Here is a 21,381-nt window from a genome sequence, read left to right on the forward strand (position 1 = left end):
TGTTTCTAAGTGGAACTGACAATTTAGTAGTCTGTTTCGTTTGTTCTATTTTGAAACTTAAACGCTTTAGCGGCTGCCTTTTGTGTAGTTTGCAATATTTGCCTTTATTTATCTGAAAAAGTCTCATGTTCCTTAAGTACATCTACCCTGTTGAACTTATTATGGGAAATAAATATTTAAAAACAAGCTGCTGATTATTTCACATTTTACTTGTGAGCAACGGCACATTTAAATCTTACAAATATAGTTATTTGGCTTATATCGTGATAGATATCGTTATCGCCTGAAATGAAAAAAACATATCGTGATATGAAAAAATCTCATATCGCCCAGCTCTAGCTGTATGTCTCCAGCCAGGTATGAAACACGGTGGAGGCTCTCTCATGTTGGGCTGCATTTTCGTTAAAAGGATTTTGTTAAAGTTAATGGAATTATAAATGCAGAGTAAAGACTGCTTAAAAACATTACAAGAAAGCTGCCTAAGAGAGTTTAGAGTCTTTCAAGCTTGTTGGAATAGTTTAAACTTGCGTATATTTTGCCTTATACATGAGGGGTGGCTCAATACTTGCATTGCACAGTATTATAAATAAATAAAACTGAAAAGAGGCTGAACATCAAACACAGAACACAATAGTTGTGCTTCACTGAGAGTGGCTCAGTAAGCACACACAAACTCCTTTTGTTTATGAAGCTCCTGTTATTATTTAGTAAACCTGCTAGAGTTTGAATTAACAGTGAGAAGAAAACTGTATGAGCGGTTTCACTGCAGCACTGAGAGTAATGATTACTTTCACCTTAGGCCTTCAATTAAAAGCCTCTTCCAGAAATGCACCTCATTATGCAAATGAACCGGTAATTTTATTTGTACTTTTTGGTTCAAGTCACTTTTCTGCAGAAGTCAAGATGACAATCTAAGGAGGTCAAACATCCTGTTAGATCAGTCTGTGGACATGTTGTTTATTATTACACACGGTTATACTTAGCTTCCCATCAATTTGCTCTCCTCAACAGCTTAAAGTATGAACAAACATTCAGATTACTCAAAATGCAGTCGCTGTGCTTAACTCTTTACTACCGTGTGATTTTTACAGCTAAAAGCTGATTAGATTTCATGCTGCACACAGTGTGAAATGTTTTCTGCTCAGCAACTGAGAGCATATTGGTTACCATGTTGAGGAGTTGGAGTTGCAGAGATCTGATATTAACCTAATAGCTTACTCTGGCTGCTCTGTTTGTTCTTTAATGAAAAATAATTTGGTGACGATTTTTGATGAATGTGTAGTCCATTTCATTTTCTGCGGCAAATTGAAATTTCTGCCTTCCTCACAGTCAAAGGCACCCAGCATTGTGTCGTTGAAGTGTTTTTAATGTGAACTAGAAGCAGCTGTCTGGTTGATATTAGGAGTAATATAATACAACCGTGCATCTGTGTTAGAGTGTACAGTAGACGGTCAGCCTAATATCAGTGAGGTCAAATTACAAACATTCATGTGGGATGACATGAATTCATCATCTCCTGTCAATCCTTTGTGTGTTAATAGACAATATGAGTCCAGCACGGGGCTGGCAGACTCCACCACTAACAAGAAGAACAAATAAATGAAAGGTTAATACGTTTTGTAAAGTGCCAGGGACTTCTTGTCCTTGTCCGTCCTCACTGTTGCATAAGGCAAAAAATGTAAAATCATCTGTTACCATCTTGGCTCTGTGATTCAGCCAATGTAGTCTCGAAGCCAGTAAGATGCGCACGGCATCAAAAACAAATTGCTTTATGGTTAGAATTGTAAAAAAGTAAAAGTGGCAGCATCTTTGCTGAACTCAGCCATGTTTGACCTGAAAATGAGAACGGGACCAATACATGTGGCAGACTCAAATCATTAGCTTTTCACACACCATTAGCAGCACATGTTTCATATTGTTATGTTTGGCTTGACTTGAAGCATTAGATGGCGTCTCAAGCTGTGGAAGAGTGTCGGCTGTGAGTCACAGCAATGCTGGCTGAAAAAGCAAAGTGTAAGTGCATGTTTGGATAAAATGACTCTGGTCTGCCTTGCTTTAGGGTCATGGAAAAACAAGAACCTTTTCTTTCACGCAGGTGTTTGCTGCTTTTAGTGCCTACAGGTGAAAATGGGGTCAAAGTTTAAAAAAATGTTGAAATTATTTTTAAAGCTGTGAGCAAAAACATGATAATCACAACCTGCAACATCAGAGAGAACCACGTTCTCTTTCTTGTCGTTTTTGCCTCTCACCAATCTCTTCTAACAGTACAGCCTTTTTCAAATACCAGTTGCCAAACGTTATGTGTGAATTGCTGCTTTGTATGCATGTGTGTCTGCAGGAATACACAGACTTGTATTTGCAGAGGAGCAATAATCAGCTGCCACTCTAGAGACTCTCAGCTATGCTGATTTTAATGACCAAAGCATCCACCATATCTTAGCAACTAAGTCCAACTAAGTACGCAGCTTTGGTGAGAGCAGTGTAGCGGCACAACTTTGAAAATAAGAACAAAGGAACCACCCAGTCCTTTGCACCATTATGTTGAACAGATGAAAAAAGTAAAAAATTAAAAATTACATAGGTGGCACACCAAGACTGGATGTTTTTTATGTATTCAGGAGAGTCTTTGGATTAAAATTGCCTAAGCTTTGTTAATAAATGCATAAATGTTTTTGTTTTTTTACTTCTGTAACCATTTTGTCTTTTTAAACTCCTTCAAAAACTCAATTTATATTGTTGAGATGATTTTATAGAATAACCTGGGCATAACCTCCACATTCACTTGTCTCTATCATGTGGCTCTACAGCTAATCAGCCAGTCCTCGGCTGCCTTCTTACACCTGCATGAGCATAACCTCTGCATGTGAAGGACATGCATTTTATGGTGAACAGAGATTTCTTTGAAAATGTCAAAAACACTCATGTGGAGAGACATTGTTTTCATTTTTGAATGATTTATTTTTATTTTTATAATGAACCTGTATTATATAACATTGGGCAGATGGATGACTGCAGTGTTATAGATTCCTGGTCTGAAACTTAATCCCTACAGTTTTTCATGTCATAGCAGCACAAATTATGCTGTGTAATAGCTATGAGCTATTAGCTGAGGTTGAATGGTTTCCTACCATTGGTCCATGCTAATAAAATCTACTAATTAGCCTGCACAATGGCGGAAGGGGAGAAGTGCTCTCCGTTTGTGTCTGATGTGCGCAGAGAGACCAAGACCTAATTTTTTCCTTGTTAAAGACAGTCGTCCATCATTCTCCAAGGCAAAGCGAGCGATATTCTCTGACTCACTAAGCAGAAAAATCCTCCCGCTCACCTTCTCTCTCTCTCTCTGCCAGGATTTTACTCTCTTTGGCTGCCTCTCACTCTTTGGCCCTCAGGGAGCTGGCTTCTGACAGCATCACACAGAAAAAATAAAATTGAAAAGTCAAAGTGTATGTGAAATGGTTTGGTGCCTGTGCAGCTTTGTCTTTGTCTGCTTGCCTTTCTCCCTTCCTCCATTGTTCTCTACCGCTCTCAGGATGCCGCCCTCTTTGTCTTTACCTCCTATTTCAATTTCACCCACGTTCTACTGTGAAGACAGTAAAGAGAGTGATGTTTCAGGTTATTTATTCCATTCATGCCTGCGTGGGTCTTTCTGATGGATTGTAGTACATGAATCTATTGGGAGGAAAAAAAAAGGATGAAAAACAAAAAAACCTCATAAATAGTTGAGAGAGCTTCTAGCACCGCTCCCGGCATGACTCATTTTGTTTATACTGCAGTGTTAGCAGAAACCGAACGTAAGTTCCAATGAATGGTGATAGTATTGAGTTCAAGTCTTTATATTTTAACCGCTTCCACGCTACAATACTAGTCCGTGTCCCCGTTTTCGAAGGTTGCAGAGAGTGGACATTCATCGAAGAGGTCATCCGGCACTATCACTAAAGTGGATGCAGCATTTTGGTTGCTTCGAATTAAGTTGTGTTGGAGTTTTGAGATTTTAAAGCCGGTTAAACAACACCAGTTCTTACAGAGTCATTGTTATACAACTGTTGTTTACTCTCAATTTTCTTTTTAAATTATGCTAAGTAAGTAAAAAGGTCAATATTTGCTGATGTGTTTTGATGTGTGTGACTTGGTGTTGAATCGAAGAAGACGTGAGGTATCCAGAGAGATGCATTTCTTTCATTTTTCCTCATGTTTTCAGGTTTGTCACTAAATAATTGTAATTTGTACATTTTAGTCATATAAAAAATTAGGCTGGTGTTTATGCAGTTAATGAAAATGGTGCTGAATGGTATACTGCACAACTTTACTATCACTATTCCTTGCAGTATAGAAGTATGTTACTCAAAATATTTGTATTGAGTGATTGTGGATACAGTTTACGAACATATAGAAGTATTTTGGTTTGTTTTTTCCCTTTGTTTTTGTTGCTGTGGCAAGAAACAATCAGAAGAGCTCCACATGTCTGAATCGTTCAGAGGTTCATGATTTCGGATCTTGATTTTTAAATGTTCGTCTTTCATAAACGTTACTAATGTTGCTAATTAACCACAGTTAGTGAAACTGATTCTTAATAGGTACTGCATACATAAAGGTCCTACTTAAAAGTTGTTGTGGACTCCTTCAGCAGCTGCAGAGCATGTAAAAGGTGAAAAAAGCTATGTTCTGGGGTTTAGAGTCACCACCAAAGATAAGACACAAACATTATTACTTAATTTGAATACTTCCATTCGTACAACAGGTACTTCTTTGGGTAGAGTGTTACTTTCAACGGGTAGTTTTGTTTTGTCTGCTAGCAGCAGTGACATGCAGCGGTAACATTTAACTAGCCTGTGGCTATTCACTACCTGGACTTTCATAACAGTAACCCTTCAACCTACAATACAATACAAGAAGTAATAGACAAAGGAGTTCTTAAAAAAAAAAACTTTATTGGATTTATAAAAACAGGCTAGTAAATATCCTGGCTTAAAAAAATAACTTTACTTCTTTGTTATAAACTTTATTGATGCATTTATGTTATTTGTGGTCAGTGCAGCTGTGTGGTCTTTTTTTGTATGATTTGGATTGAATTTGATGAATGTTTATTGGTATCTTTTTGGGCTTCTGGATGTGTCCAGGTTATTGAAGACTCCTCCTGTTGGTGGAATTTTACTGTTGGAATTTTCCACTTTCACCCTAGGTTTGGATGAACACCATATTTGGAAGGCCCCAATTAGTGGAACACCAATAGAAAAGATTCGGTGTGTTGATAGATGAAGGCCTGCATACCAAAACATGCTCACCGTGCCATGAGAATAAAGCCATTGGAGTTTGTTGGTATTTTAGTTTATTTCACACTCTACATCTTGATAGTTATGAATACACCATCTAGATACTTTTAGTGTACTTCATGTAGCTAAATTTATGCACATCATAGAAAGTCTAAGTCCAGAGAAATGGGATTCTAGACACAACAAAAGTCTTAATGCCATGGTGACAAGTTTCTAGTCCTAGCAGACTCATGTCTGTAACATTAAGTCATGTTATTTTCAGAAACTGGAAACGGGGGATTTAGTAACTTCCAGGAGCCTCAACTGGAAACCTTACATTGACATAAAGACATAATCCCCATAAAACTGAAAAATGTAATTTTTATGCTTTGATTTGTTTGCAAAAAAAATTCTGTGAAATGCATAAATTTGTAAATGTAGGAGATATCAGCCAACTAGCTCCTGATGGCACCTTCCAAACTGCATTACAGACAGTAGACTGGTGTGAGCTATTATAATGAAATGGTGATGTATGAAAGGTGAAGTGTAACTTTAGTGTTAATGTTTGTCAAGCTTTCTATCCCCCAGTCTTCAGTCTGGTTTTCCTACTTTAGTCCTCTGAGAAAACAAACTATCCTGCATGACACAGCTGCACACAAACACGGGGGGAGGGATTTCTCGGAGTCCTCCTTTGGTCGTTTTGAGAGCTGATGTTATTTAATGTCCCTTCAGAGTCACTCTCAACATAGTTGCAATCGGGGGCCAAATGAGAATTATCATCTCAGTGCCCTGACAGGTGCTGCTCATGGCAGCAAAGCCGTCAACAGCGTGTCCCACAGAGAGCTGCGCGTCAGCCTTTGGGTTGGGTCGATTTCCTGAGGCGGGGACATATGTCGTTAGTACTTGAACTGTCATTCTCTTCACCTCCAGACCAGTTTATGTGAGGCATTTTGGTGTAAGCTTGTATGTGTAGATAATGACGTATTATTTTCAGATTAGGCTATTTCAGGTAACACGGATAATGTCATTTCCCCGGCCAGATCCCATCCTGTGATACCTGCGGGAGTGTGTGCGGTTGGCAGTGTTGTTGTTTTAATCAGCACCCCTGTGTGCTTCCCCTGTAAAGCCGTCATTTGTTGAGTGATGGTCGGCACAGCTGTTACTGTTTGTACCATTTAAATCCTGTGACAGGCAGGGGAGAGATTAGCAGCTTCTTACCTGTTGCTTTAATCAAAGGAATGATTACCGCATGGCTGGATGTTACTTAGAATAGCACCTACTAAAAATATACTCGTGTGTGCATGTGTGTGTCCGCACAGATGCACAGAAAGAAGAGATGTAGCAAGAAACATCTATTTTTTTTTGTTTGATATTGTGTATTCATGACTGAACTCTTTTAGCTGTGCTGCTGGTTGGAGTTTCCATGGTAGCACAATTGAGTTCCAGTTTGTTAGCTTTGTCTGCTAAAGTGTAAAATATCTGTGTCCACTTAGCAGCATCATCACTTATTTTCTTCTACTTATTATTATCCCTAGTAACAGCAGCAGTAGTATTTTACAGGTTTCCTATGTCGATTCATTCTTACGTCGATGGATAAAAGAGGCCTGGTGAAAAAGCAGGACCCAAGTATTGTTAACCTGTTCTCTTTATAGGGCTCTTACTAAATTACTTAGCAGAACATGAATATTGGTGTCTGTACATGTGTCATGGCTTTTTTGATACACAGTGTATCTGCTGATGCTCTACCCTGGCTGAAGAGGCCTGTGAACAGCTCTTGTCCAGTGAGTCCACTTGACATGTGGAATATTTGATCTACATAGGCCTCTCCCACAGTTGCAGCTTATCTACATGAAGAGGGGGAGAGAGGGATCGGAGGCAGATGACTCAAAATAGATGGTGCCAGATCAATACCAAGCTCTGTATTAACTTCATTACATGGGCCTGCTTTTTTGCAAGGCCCAACTGATGCTGGGATTTTTTTGGAGGTGATTTTTTTTGGTAGTAAAAATGTTGTATATATGTAGAGTGAGGTCAATAATTAGTTGCACAAAACACAATTTTTGCACTTGTACTTCCAAGTACTTGACTCAAGTGCAGCATTTCAGCTTTAATGTTGTTTTTTTTGGTCATTTTTTTTTTTGTTTGTTTTTGTTTACAAACATTTTTAATTAACAAGTTAGGAATTAATCAGAAGTTGGATTGACGAGCAGTTTCGTGGCCAAGTCAAGCCTGTTCCCTCATTATTTCATGACAAATGATGCGGGCATAATATCTGAAGTTATAGTTTTTTACTATAATGTTAAAAACAGGGTGCTGAGAGACTTCAGTGCAAACCAAACAAGCAAACCTATGGGAGAAGTCACAAAAACATTAGGTGTGGTGCAAAAAGAATGAACGCACCGAGCAGCTCAGCAGCACCAAAAGACCTGAAAAACCACAGAAGACAACTCGAGTGTGTGACGACAGTTTCATTGTTGAGAGAAACAACTTTACAACATCTAACCAAGTCAACACTTTCAAGGATGTAGGCGTATCCCTGTCAAAGTCTACAATCAAGAGATACCTTTATGTAAATACAAAGCATGTACAATGTAAATACAGCAGGTTCATAAGGTTCAAACCACTGGTTATACTTGAAAACAGGAAGGTCGGATTATACGGCACGGTTTGGACAGATGAAACCAAGATTAACTGGCATGGATATGTATAACTGCCAGTGGCATTAAGTCACTAGTGTTTATTGATGATGTGAAGCACCAGGATGGATTGTACTACACTTGCTACACTCTCTCCTCAGATTCAGCCAAATGCTGCAAAATTAATCAGACAGCGCTTCACAGATAGATAGATAATGACCCAAAGCATACTGCTCAAGAGTTTAAATAAATAAAATATTCTTCAGTGGCCATGCCAGTCACCTCGTCTTGGCTCAGCATCTTTTCAGTTATTGTATGCAAACTGAAAGCAGACAAGCAGCAACTGAGGGTGGCTGCCGTAAAGCCTCATAATCTTAAAGGAGGAAATGCAGCATTTTGACATGTCTACTGGTTCTAGACTTCAGGCAGTCATTGACTGCAAAGGACCTGTATCCAAATATAAAAACAGTCCATATATTGACATTGTGTTAGTTTCTCTAATTAATTTGGACAACAACTGCAGTATGTTTAAAGCTGGAACTCACGAGAGGAACCTGTCACAAAATATATTTCTTATTGGGCTTTCAAAAATCTCCACATTAACAAGCAATCATAATCCCAGATGGAAATACAACCTTAAGAGCAGCAACTTTCCCTCACTTTACTTGTTGAAATCTAGCTTCTGCTGTCTACACTTATCTGGCAAAGTTTATCTTGCAAAGTGATTGTATAAAGAAACCATTACTGGCCTGTTCCTGTTCTAGCAATGTGATGGTGATGTGAGAGACACAAGCAGAATCACGGTCACTCCTAAGTACAGGAAATGAGGAGGAATTTTTCTTGTCTTCAGGCCTGAGGTACCAGATGCCTTGCCAAAAGGGGGATTATCTTCTCCTTTCCATCTATAGTTTGGTTCTTGTTTCACTCATCCGCGTTGCCTCTCTGTCTGCACCTTTTGACCCAATCTGTGTTTTACATTTACGTTTTAAGCTTTTAGCAGACTCTGTTTTATTTTCACTGACATACCTGCCTCTCAGAAGCTGCTGCAGAGCAGATGTGGAGGTGGTGCCGTTTGTCTAATTTGCCAGCTCATTTCCACCAATCTCTCTGACAGAGGCAGCCTTTCTTACGGGAAGCGCCTTCCATTAAAAGTTTATTTAGCAGAAGCCAGAGGAATGATTAAAATTCTGCACTTGCCAAATAGGATGAGGAACATTACTGGGGAGCTGGTGATTACACCCCAGTGTGTGCGTTGTGTATGTGTGAACAGGAACATGCTCGTGTACATCTTTTTTTTTTTTTTTGTCTTTTGTCAGTGTCTTTCCTAAAGGCATCACAATCATCTGTAATATGACTATAAGTGTATGAGAGGAAGCTGAATAATGAAGTTAGCACGTATCTGCAAATTGGACTAAATTTCTTTTCTCTCCCCCTCCCGTTTGCTTTTCCCCCTCTCTTTCTAGAGTGGTCCACTGCTATCTTCCAGTGTTTCCCCTCCCCTCAGTTTTCTGTCTCCCTGTCTGTCACCTGGTAAGTACTCTCAGATTCACCTCCCACATATACAATACAGAGGCTTTCAGTGTTTTTCATTCCTTTATGTAATCATCAGCTCCCTTGCTAGCTTGAACTACAAATTGGTTTAACCTTTGCAAAACAGAGCATCATTTCTGTAAAGAATGTACATATTTATGGCACATGACAGCATGGTAGGTATACAGTATACATACTTATGTTGAGTACAGTTAGTAGTCATTTGTCTTTTCAATTCAGCAAAGTGTGTTAGACAGTGCAGGATTAGCCTAACAGACAAGACTTAATGTTGTGAGTTAACTGAGCCAGAAATCTGTGTGAATAATGACTCAGTCAATGAAACGTGAGGAAATTATGTGCCGGAATAGGGAAAAACATCAAGTTATTAAGTGATATTTCACACAGTTCTGCTAAAAAGTTTAACAGATTTTAAAGTGTCACAGATCAAAGAGACATACACTTGGTAATTTTGTATTTGGCGTGTACACCAAAGAAAAAACAACACAGTGCAGCAGCAAACTGAAACAATCTTTCAAAAGTGGATAAAAACACCAACATTTGCTTTTTTTGTCTTTGTCTAGGCATTATTGTGAGAAATCCAACTTTCGAAATTTTCAGTTTACCATCATTTCCATCCAGGAAAACATCATTTCAACCACTGGATACATTTCAGAGGTTTTACTCTTTTTAATCCTTTTGACTAGAAGTGAGTGAAATTTATAACTTAAAACATCTTCAGAGCTTCTTTGTTTCAAGTAAAACTCGGACTCGGATGTTTAACATTCATCCTGTGATCATTTATAGTCGTTTGATGAATTTCATTTAGCTCCTTTACCGTTAGCTCATCTCTCTCACGCTGTCAGATCCTGTCATCAATATTTTTCACAGGCTAACACAGTGAGACAGTAATTTACTGTTACCATACACCAGCAGTCACTTTAGAATCACCAGTTAACCTGACAAACGTGTCTTTGGACAAGTTTAGACCTAGAACCGTTTTGCTCCATTGACTAACTGCTATTTATTGTATTGGCCAACCCGTATAAATAATCTAACAATACTATTTTTTGCTCTCACCTAACACCCCAAGCACATCTAACACTGCACCCACAGACACTTTTTTTTGTTTTTTTTGTTTTGCACAAATGAAAACCCACTGAATGCATCAGGGGGTATCTGGAGTTCAGTATCTTGCCTAAGAACATTTCAGCTCAGGGTTGAACCACTGACCATTACTTGTACTACCATGCCCCAGACCCACTTAAAAAAAGAAACTCCAGAGTTACAATGTTGACTTCCACATAGTTTAAAAATTATACATCTTTGACTAACATAAAAAAGGACAAGTTTAGTTTATCTGAATTATTATTGTGTGGATGCCCTCAAGGCATCCACACTATTGAGATCCTGTTTCTCTTTATTCTTTATCCTTTATTGTGTGGATGCTTTAAGCATCCACACTATTGAGTTCCTCTTGGGACTTCCGTACACTTTTTGGCACTTAACTACTTCCACAATTTTCAGCCGATTTTCACCGTTCAAATTTTAAAATATTCTGCTATTTCTGCTAATTCCTGCTATGTCTTTTGGTATTTTTCACTATTATACTTTTTAAAACATTAAGCTTAATTTGTCCCATTGAAATGAATGGGAAACTTCTGCAATTCTGCTAAAATTTGCTTGTTTCTGAAACTTAACTACTTCCTCATATTTTCACGTAGAACAACCATTCAAACTTTAAAATGTTCTCAAATTATTGGGCTATTCAGGTATGATTCAGCTTTTTCAAATCTTTTACCGTTTTACCTTTATGCCTCTTAAAGTTTTCAGTTGCAAAATTGTGATTTTTCACAAAATACATGCGTTGTTATGGTTGCTATGCACTTGGCTTCCAGTCTGCCACTGAAGGTTTTGCAGTCTTCTCTTCATGTCCGAACAACTTCTTGCTACTTGCTCAATCTTCACTCAACTTCCACAAATTATACATCAAAACGTAGGTATTTTTGCTGGGTTTCCGAAAATGTCACTATCATTGTTGTGGGATTTATAGAATTTTGGCAAATCTCCTCAGACCAACACAAAGTCGCAAAACTCTCCATAGAAAGTCAATGGAGAGCTTGTTCAAAATCACCGCTTGATTTCTGTAATGAGAGGCATATTCGAATCGTCATATCTCCTTAACGAAGCAAAGTTAAGACATAAGGCTGCTCCCGATATATCTTCAGACACTCCTGATGCTCACAATTCAAGAATTATTTTCTCACCTATTACCGTTCTGAGATGAGTTAGACTTGTTTGAGGGAAGGAAATTTGTCCCTCGCTCAGATTTCATCAGATTTCAAACTCTGGAAATGAGGCACTTTTTTCTCTCATCATATCTTTTTGATGGATTTCCACAGAGCCCTGAAAATTTCCATGACTGTTCACCAAAGCCTGCTGTTTCTTACGGTGAAAGAATGATTTTGATGCTCCATATAGATTTAGAGTAACCAAAGGTTGTTTGAGAGCAAGTCAAGGCAGTTTTTGCTTCGCCTCTACTCAGTTACAATGTATTAAAAGTCATATATCTTTAATAATTTATATTTTATCTCTGAATTATGAAGACCTGAAGATTCCCCCATCTCTTCTGAACAAAACGATGTCTGAATGACCGTTCTAGCCTCTACGGTTAGGAAATTATGGCCATTTGTTCGAGGGGAATCCTGAATGTCAGAAATACACTGAAGAAAACTCACACCTCTCTCTGTGTCTGTGTGTGTAAGGGCTGACTACAGCAGGTGCAGCTAATTTAACTGACCTACATATACCAAGCCCAGACTCTCAACAGCTCCTGTTCCCTTTACTGTCTGTGTATGTGTGTCTGTGTATCAATATTTCTCCTATGTTTAAGTATTACTCCTCAATCATAGTATTTCTGCTAAAGCAAAGTACTTCTACTACATCTTAGTACTTCTGCTAAATCATAGTATTTCTGCTAATTCATAGTATTTTTGCAAAAATCATGGTATTTGTGCAAAATTATGGTTTTGAGGCCAAATCATAATATTTCTGTTATTTTATAATATATGTGCTGAATATATTATATGTGCCAAATCATAGTATTTATCCCAAATTATAGTATTTATGCCAAATTACAGTATTTCTGCTAAAACGCAGAAATAGTCCTTTTTAGCAGGAATTTCTGCCAAAAGATAGTATTTATGTTAAAACATAGTATTTCTGCTAAATCATAGTATTTGCACTGAAACATAGTACTTCTGCCCAATCATAGTATTTGTACTAAATGATAGTACTTGTGCCAAATCATAGTATTTGTGCCAAAGCATCGTATTTGTATGGAGTCATAGTATTTTTTCTAAATCATAGTATTTCAATCAAATCTCAGTAGTTGTTGTTAAAACGCAGTATTATTGCCAAATCATAGTATTTGTACCCAATCATAGTATTTCTGCTAAATCATAGCATTTGTGCCAAATCATGGTATTTGTGCAAAAACATAGTATGTCTGCAAAACCATAGTATATCTCTTATGTTATAGTATTACTACTAAGGCATAGTATTTCTGCCAAATCATAGTATTTGTACTAAATCATAGTACTTGTGCCAAATCATAGTATTTGTTGCACATCATAGTATTGGAACCAAAACATAGTATTTGTCCCAAAGCATCGTATTTGTATGGAGTAATAGTATTTCTTCTAAATCATAGTATTTCAATCAAATCTCAGTAGTTGTGTTAAAATGCAGTATTATTGCCAAATCATAGTATTTGTACCCAATCATAGTATTTTTGCCAAATCGTGGTATTTGTGCCCAATTAATAATTCTGTTATGTTATAGTATTACTACTAAGTCGTAGAATATCTGTTATGTTATAGTGTATCTGCGGAATATAGTATGTGTGCCAAATCGTAGTATTTATACCAAATCACAGTATTTGTGCTAAAACATAGTGTTTCTGCCATATTGTGGTATTTGTGCAAGAACATTGAACTGTTATGTTATAGTATTACTACTAAGTCATAGTATTTCTGCGTTGTTATAGTATTTGTGCTATAACAACACAAAAACATGTTTGAGGGGTGGAAATATGTCCTCCTCTCATTTTTCAAACTCCAAAAATGAAGCCGTTTCTTCTCTCGTCATATCTCCGCGACGGATATACAAAGAGCTATGTAAATCGCAGTCAAAGTACACCAAAGTCCGCTGATTCACCCAGTGCAAGAATTATGCTTCTATCCCACCTAGTTTTTGAGTTACACAATGTTTTGTAACTCCAAAAAACGGCGTTTTTCGCATCTCACCGCGATCTAATTCTGACTCCTCATCACCCTTTTTTTCGAGGCGCCCCGCCCCCTTAGAGGCGCCGCGATTGGTAATGACACGGCTCTTCAGACCAAAGGTTATGGGTTCGATTCCACTTTGGCCCACATGTTTTTTTTAACTACAAATTTATACACTATCACAGACCGGTAATTCATATTGATAATTTATTACAATTCTGCAAAGTTTAATGATTTTAGCAGCTTTTCTAATATGGACCTCAGATTCTTGTTAACAGTCTATGGCAGAAATACATACAAGTACACAGCCTGATGAAGCAGACAGAAGCAGTACCTCTGATTGGTTCAGCATTTTCACCTCTTATCAGCACAAATCTCTGCCTCTTCTGCTGTTTTCATTAGAATTTGAAGCTTTTCCACCTTTTTTCAGTTACGTGAGAACCAGTTTGGCTCAATGAGTAGCTGAAAAATATCAGCCTCTTGTGCTGTTTTAGCAGGATTTCAGAGTTCAGCTTTTTCACTTGTTTTAAGCACAAATTTCAGTTTCTTTACCTCATTTCACAACAAAGTTCTTCCTCTTCACCTCTTTTCTGCTAATTTGAGCTTCTGCTCCACAGTGCACATTTTCCGTCTCATCATATCTTTGCTTGTGACCAGAACTCGTTTGGCTCAGAGGGTAGGGCAGCTGCCGTGAGACCCGGTGGCAGAAGTTCGAATCCTACCTGTGACAGTTGCTACACATGTTCCCTGCTTGCATGCGCTCTGCTTTCTTGACACTCTCCAGTGTGTCATTACACATACAGCCATCTGCAGCAAGCACTTCTGCTTCTACACCTCTTTTCAGCTCATCTTTTTGCTTCTTTACCTCTTTTCAGCAGAAATTCTTCTGATTCACCTCTTTTCTGCAAAGTCTTCAGCCTTTCCACCTCTTATCAGCACAATTCTGAGCCTCTTCTGCTCATTTCAGCACAATTGTCAGTCTCTCCACCTCTTCTTTGTGAGAAAGAGTTTTTTGTTTTTTCAACTTTTTCAGCTTTTTTCAGCAGACATCTTCAGCGTTAAGGCATCCACACAGCATTTTCGCAGGAAATGCAAATTTTTCTAGTTATTTTTGCCTTTGTTGATGGGTATATTGAAAATGGCTCCACATTTTCAGATAATTTTTAAAAATTAATTATAAAACAGAGTATTTTTTTGCAAATACCAATTTTACTCAATTATACTATTTGTGTCCATTTGAACAATTTCCCTGCAAGGTGAAGTTACCAGCTGTGCTAACAAAATATCAACTGGTTAATTGTTATACCTTCTGTTGCTTGAGTGGGTGCTGCACTGTGGCTGCTCAATGCCCCTAAAACTTAGGGTGAAATCTTATCCTTACAGCTTTAAATCATTATAAGTGCATAGATTAGAATGTATTACATCGATATATGTTTAATTACGGTGAAAACATAATTACAGTCTTTTAAATAAAGATAATGACGGTGTTAGTACCCACCCAGACAACGCAGTCATCAAGTTTGCAGATGATACCACCGTGGTGGGGCTCATCTCTGGGGGAGATGAGACAGTGTACAGAGCTGAAGTTCAGAGGCTGTCAGATTGGTGTGTAAATAACAACCTGGATCTCAATACCACCAAGACAAAAGAACGGGTAGTTGACTTCAGAAGGAGGAAGTCCGAGCTGCTGCCTGTCAGCATCAATGGCGAGTGTGTGGAGAGGGTCTCCAGTTTCAAGTTTCTGGGTGTGCACATAGACACAGACCTCCAATGGAGCTCTAACACCTCTGCGGTTTTTAAAGAAGGCCCAACAGCGTCTCCACTTTCTGAGAATCCTCAGAAAAATGGACCTGAAGAAGGAGCTGCTGACCGTCTTCTACCGCTGCTCCATTGAAAGTGTGCTGACATATTGCATTGTGTGTGGTTCTCCAGCTGCACCACAGCACACAGAAGAGCTCTCCAGAGGGTCATCAATATGGCCCAAAAAATCATTGGACATCCTCTTCCCTCCCTGAAGGACCTGTACAGCACTCACTATCTCAAGAGGGCACGCAGCATCCTACGGGACTGTACACACTCGGGACACCGGGTGTTTAAGCTGCTGCCGTTTGGCAGGAGGTTCAGGCTGCTGAGGTCCCGAACAAATAGACTCAAGGACAGCTTTTACAACAGGGCAATAGCCCTGATCAATGCAAATAGCTGACCTGACTGGCTACCTCCCTGGACTTTTTGGGGGGGAGGTAACAACGGTAAAAACAGTAACAATAATAATATTTATATTTATAACAAGGTGCAATAACAATTAATGTGCAATAATAACAGTGTGCAATACAAATACACTTATTCTTCTTTTTTATTACTAAGTTATTATACTGTGTTGTGTTGTTTGTGTTGCGTTGTAATGTGTCGTATCGGGTCGTGTTGTGTTATATGTAGTGCCGACAGTTTTCCAATTTCATTGTACTATTGTACTATGTATGACTGTGCAATGATAATAAAGAGTTATCTTATCTTAATTAAAAATATGTCTTCAGTTGGGGTGGCAGAATAAACTAAGCTTTGTTATGCACTGATGGTGCAAGTATAGGACAAGCAAGGAGTAATTTTCTTTCACCCACTGAGGCAGGTGTTGCAACATTTTTTTTCTGTTGTAATAATCAGTAAAAATCCAATTTGCATTCACCACCTGTTGAATCTGAATGTGGGAAGTGACTGGTATGAATACCAGCACTCACTTATAAGAATTTTTCAAGAAAAACACTCAGTGAACAGGCTGGTAATGTTTAGAAGAAGCTCCAGTGTATTTCTGCAGAAAATGAAAATACATTTTATTATTAGTTTTTATTGTAATATAAAGCGGGTAGTTCAGGGAGAGCTTTTTCAATGTACCCAAGAAAGCGTCGACAGGACAAGTTGCCTTCAATTTGTAATTCCCAGTTATCTCCGATCACCAGTTAAAGGGCTTGTTTACTAGAATCGAGGGACTCTGTGGATCTGTTTTTTATGACTGTGCTTATGTGTGTGGCTGGGGCTTTTAATGATAGGGGTAGATGGTCTGTGTTTAGAGATGTGTGTTCTCTGGTATTGCCTCAGGGGCTGGAAGGGTTGGGTGGGCTAGTGAGTCCCCATGTCTCTAAAAATACCCTTTGGGATCCCATTCAGAGGCTGAAATGCGCCTATTTGTGTGTGCGTCTGCATGACGCTGCTGCAGCCAGGCAAGCTAGAGGCTATTACTGGCCAGCAGGGTTGCTAGGGAGACCAGTCGTGTCAGAGAGGAGCAACATCTGTGGGCTGTTTGTTTGTCGAGACAGGTTTTCCTTTTTCTGTCTCACGTCTTTCTCTCTCTTTTTCTCCCCCTGTCAGTCAGTGCCAGGGAAAGACTAATGCTGCATGTTTTCAAGGTTCATGCAGAAGTCTCAGTCTCTCATCATTAGAGCTTTCACACATTTGTAAACATCATTCTTGCATATTGAGCTGATTTAGAAGCTGGGCTTTCTTGGGAAATAGTTTAGCTGTCTCTGCTCAATCATGCTCACAGTAGGCCCTTGGGCTGTCAGTCAGGAGGGACTTGGGGGGGCTTTTTTTCACTGAGTTCACGCCAGTGGAAAGGTCAAATTCTGGGGAAGCATTTAACCCCTGCCCCTTCGTGCTGCCTCTCTCCTCAGCTCCCCTCTCTATATGGACATGTTCTATTTCCACTGCTCCTTTCTCCTGGCTGCCTCCTCGGCAGCTCAGCGGGGCACAAATTCTCTTTTAATAGGTACATATTTGGGCAATAGGAGAAGTCCCATATTTGTGAGCAACCCACTCCCCCCCTCCCCCCCCCCCCCTCTCTATCCAGTTCTTGCCGTCTCAAGTCTTCAAAGCTTCTCTTCGTTGCACATGTTCTCTCTTGGTTATCCTTAATTTTTCTGTCCTGTAAGATGGAGCAGAGTAAGGGCAGTGGGTGGAGGGTGTGCATCTTTGGCAAACAGATGTGACAGGGCACTTCCCAAATTAAATTTGTTCTTTTGAGCATCCTTTAATTTGGAGCATTTTAATCCTGTTAAGGTCTCTAACTCAGCAGGGTGTTGTTTTTGCAGGAGCACCACAAACTGGTTTCAATGTTTATCATGAATCCAAGATGCTTGAGTTTATCTGAGCACAAGGAAATCTTTTTCAAATAAAATTCAGATGCCACTCAAGCACTTCTAGTAGTTCACCCAGAATATTATCTACGCATGTGTATCCTCAGTAATCCTGACCATATTTGGGGAAACCTGGTCTTGAAGGGCCCTCTGCCCTCTGCGAACCTCTGACCTCCTAATCCGGTCTAAACGAGACCGTCACACACACACACACACGTGCATGCGCAGACACACACATGCAGCACAGTTGAGCAGTGACTTTGTGACGTAACAGTCATTTTTGGAATAATATGGTATTTTCACTCTGCAAAGGCCAGTTACCTAACATTCATCCCCAAATTAACAGGCTCCTACCTCCATCACCTCAGAGTGATACAGCAATCCATTTACGCCAAGATAAGACTAAGCTGTGAGTTTGATTCTGATTGTGTCCCCAAATGCCTCTAGTTGTATTAGAATATGCATATCATCCCCAAAAGTACCTCCTCAGCGATAACTAATTCAATTAGTGGCTGACACTGCTCTATATTAATGTGAACCTAATGCTTGTGTTGAGACAAAAGCATTCTGAGTGTTACTTCCAGCAGCACATTGCATGAAAGGTAGTCATTAGAACTATGGCATTTTAATTACATGTTAAATATTTTGTCTATGCTTCTACATTAATGCCTTTTTAAAATTAAATGCAGTCTTCTCTCTTTAATGCCAGTGTTCCGGTCATATTTCTATTATTAACCCGACACGGATACCATCTCCTCAGCATCACCTCTTGAAAGATGGTCTTTTCCATATTCCATTTGGGGGCTTCAGCTTCACATATTCATCACTCTGCAAAGACAGAGTGAGGATTTCTAGTTATATTTTTGGACTCTATTTTCACCTTAGCACTTTTCCTTTGCAGAGCTTCTTGAAAACATCACCGAAATATGGATCGTCAAAGTAATGTGAAAGTCTTTTGTAATTTGTCTGCTTCTGTTAACTTCCTTATTAAATTGCTGTCTTCAGATGGCAAGAGAATCTTTGACCAGTGACACGTGTGTCAGTCTTAAGGTTTGATTAAGTGTGCTAATGTGTCAGCCAGGCCCCTTGACCTCACCACATTCAGGGGACTCCCTGACACACAAACACACATACATGCACACACAGACAAACAAACAGTACTTTAAATGTCTGTGATAAAGATTCTTGATAACCCCGGGGACAACCCTCGCCCTTCTCTCAATTCCTTCCTTCCCTCCCTCCTGCTTCTCTTTATTTCCCTTTGAGAGGCCTCAGTGTTCCTTCAATGAGGGTAGTCATGGGCCCTGAGGTCAACAGACTCTAGCACTCTTTTTGTCACACACACATAAACATACTGATATCCACACTTTGGCAAAGGCTTTGGGCTGCCATTTACGAGGTGGATGCTAAGTCTAGTAGGATGTGTGTTCATTTTTCATGTAACTCAGTTTGGAAGAGAGTTAATATGATGGCTATATATAGAACTTTATCAGTCTGCTTTGAGTATGGAACAACGCTGGAAAGTGAAGTTACTCATTGAAAGTGAGGGAGATCCTACTGCTTGTATTTGTTGTGGGAAAGTGTGGTGGTTATTATGTGTGTGTGTCTGTGTGTGTGTGCATGTGCTCTGTAGCACCACAGTTGGGCGTTGTAGTGAGTGTGTGTGACTGAAAGACAGCCAGTTTCCATCACAGGCTGAAGTTTGATTATGTAACCAGGGACTGAGAAGCATGAGTGAGCAGGGTGATCCTCAACTATAAAAGGCAAAGAAGATGGGTAGAAGAGGGTCATTTGGTGTGGAAAATACATTCTTCCCTTCAACAGTATAATACTTCTTTAGCTACAGTCCCAGAGAAACAAATGTTGATTACAGTTTTTTATATGCACTGCCCAAGAGAACCCTATATCAGGAATTTGACATTGGAGAGTTCATTTATTCTCGCGTTTGTGTGCAGTCTCAGTGGCCCCCACCAGTTTGTGTTTGTTTGTTTTGTTTTGTTTTTGGGGTTTTTTTTGTTTTTGTTTTTTTTAGAAAGGTTGGGCTCACATTGGATTTAGAGAAAAACAACTAGGAGTGGGAATCAAAGTGTAACTCACAGAACAGTACTAAAATGATAATGACGGGCATATTATACTTATTATAGAATGCCAGAATGTAGGGCTGTATGACCAAAATCTCATATCCCGATATAAGACTTCTATCATCCCGATAACGATATAAATCACAAAAAATTAAAATTTTCTGTAAATTCCGTCAATCTCGGGCAGCTCGACTTGCATGAAGTGTTTTCAGCTGGGCGTCCTGTACCTGGAGTTATGACTTTTAGCCGATGCATGAAACGATACATTTTTAGACATAAGTTGTAACAGACGCCGTTTTCTGTGTGAATATGTATTACACAGCGTGCTGCAGGGAAAAGCCTGTTCTAACGTTTGAGTCTAAGGTTTATTTTTTAGCACCTAACGCCTCTTTTTTTGCTTCTAATCTGTAAACACTAGGGGTGCAACGATACTCGTATACAGTGCTTTCGGTTCGGTACGCATATGTATTGAACAATACAAAATTTTTAATTTATTTGATCAACTTTTCTTCTGACGATGCTGTCTGTGTTGAGAGCTCAGTGGATCTGCGTTCGACTACTCCGCCTAGGCTGCACTGTCGAGCGCAGATCCACTGAGCGCAGCACAAGCTAGCAAGACAGAAGCTAAGCTCGTTGCAACATGGCAAATTGAACCTCCCCCACCCTCATTCAGATCTGGCCTTTGGAACTATTTTGGTTTTCATGTGACGTATGACCCTGAAGGTAAATGCGTCATGGACAAAAGTAAAACAGTATGTCAGATGTGCCACGCAATGCTCAATCCACATGGATCCGCGGTAGCTCGTTAACAGAGATTTGCCGTGTTGTGGCGTTAACATAATTTCAGATTAACGCTGACAGCACTAGTGGGAACACAATGAATATGACTGCACATTTACACCGACATCATCCTAGTGCAAAGACAAGTGGAAGCAGACAAAAACAACAAGCACGCATGCTACAAACTTTACCCGAGTCATTTAGACAGCCGTTAGCACATGATTCTCCTTATGGGGACCTGATATGTTTAATATGCTGCTGAGAGTATACCCCAGAAGAAGCGTATAGTATAGCTTTTATTTTGGAAAGAGCCATTTCTCTGTAATAAACTCTCTTTTCCAAAGATGAGTGATTTCTCGATCAGATTGTATCGAAAAATATCAAACCGTGACACCAAAGTATCGAACCGAACCGAACTGTGAATTTTGTGTATCGTTGCACCCCTAGTAAACACTGCATACTCTTTCACGGGATTTAGTTTATTTTGAAAAGTCTCAACAGGATCTTGAGCTTTATTGTGAAAGGTTAATATGCAAAACAAACAAGCAGACGGCGGAGCCACGCCATTGTTTTACCGTCGTGGTTGCTAACAGCAACGCGTAAAAACAGTCACTTGTCCATCCATAGCGTGGTCATATTAAATATAAGAGAAAGAGAGAACTTTAACAAATGAATATAACCACTACAATGACCAT

General features: G+C 39.2%; 1 protein-coding gene across 2 annotated transcripts in view; it reads left to right on the forward strand.

Moving 5' to 3' along the window:
* plcb4b (phospholipase C, beta 4b) overlaps positions 1-21,381 on the forward strand; it is a 77,756-nt gene that overhangs the window by 12,221 nt on the left and 44,154 nt on the right. For both annotated transcript variants that reach the window (XM_080882648.1, XM_080882647.1), the window contains exon 3: positions 9,349-9,415. The gene's annotated coding sequence lies outside the window, so the exon portion shown is untranslated. The remainder of the gene's footprint in view (positions 1-9,348; positions 9,416-21,381) is intronic.

Source organism: Rhamphochromis sp. 'chilingali' (genome assembly GCF_963969265.1).
Source record: "Rhamphochromis sp. 'chilingali' genome assembly, chromosome: 5".
Lineage (NCBI taxonomy): Eukaryota > Metazoa > Chordata > Actinopteri > Cichliformes > Cichlidae > Rhamphochromis > Rhamphochromis sp. 'chilingali'.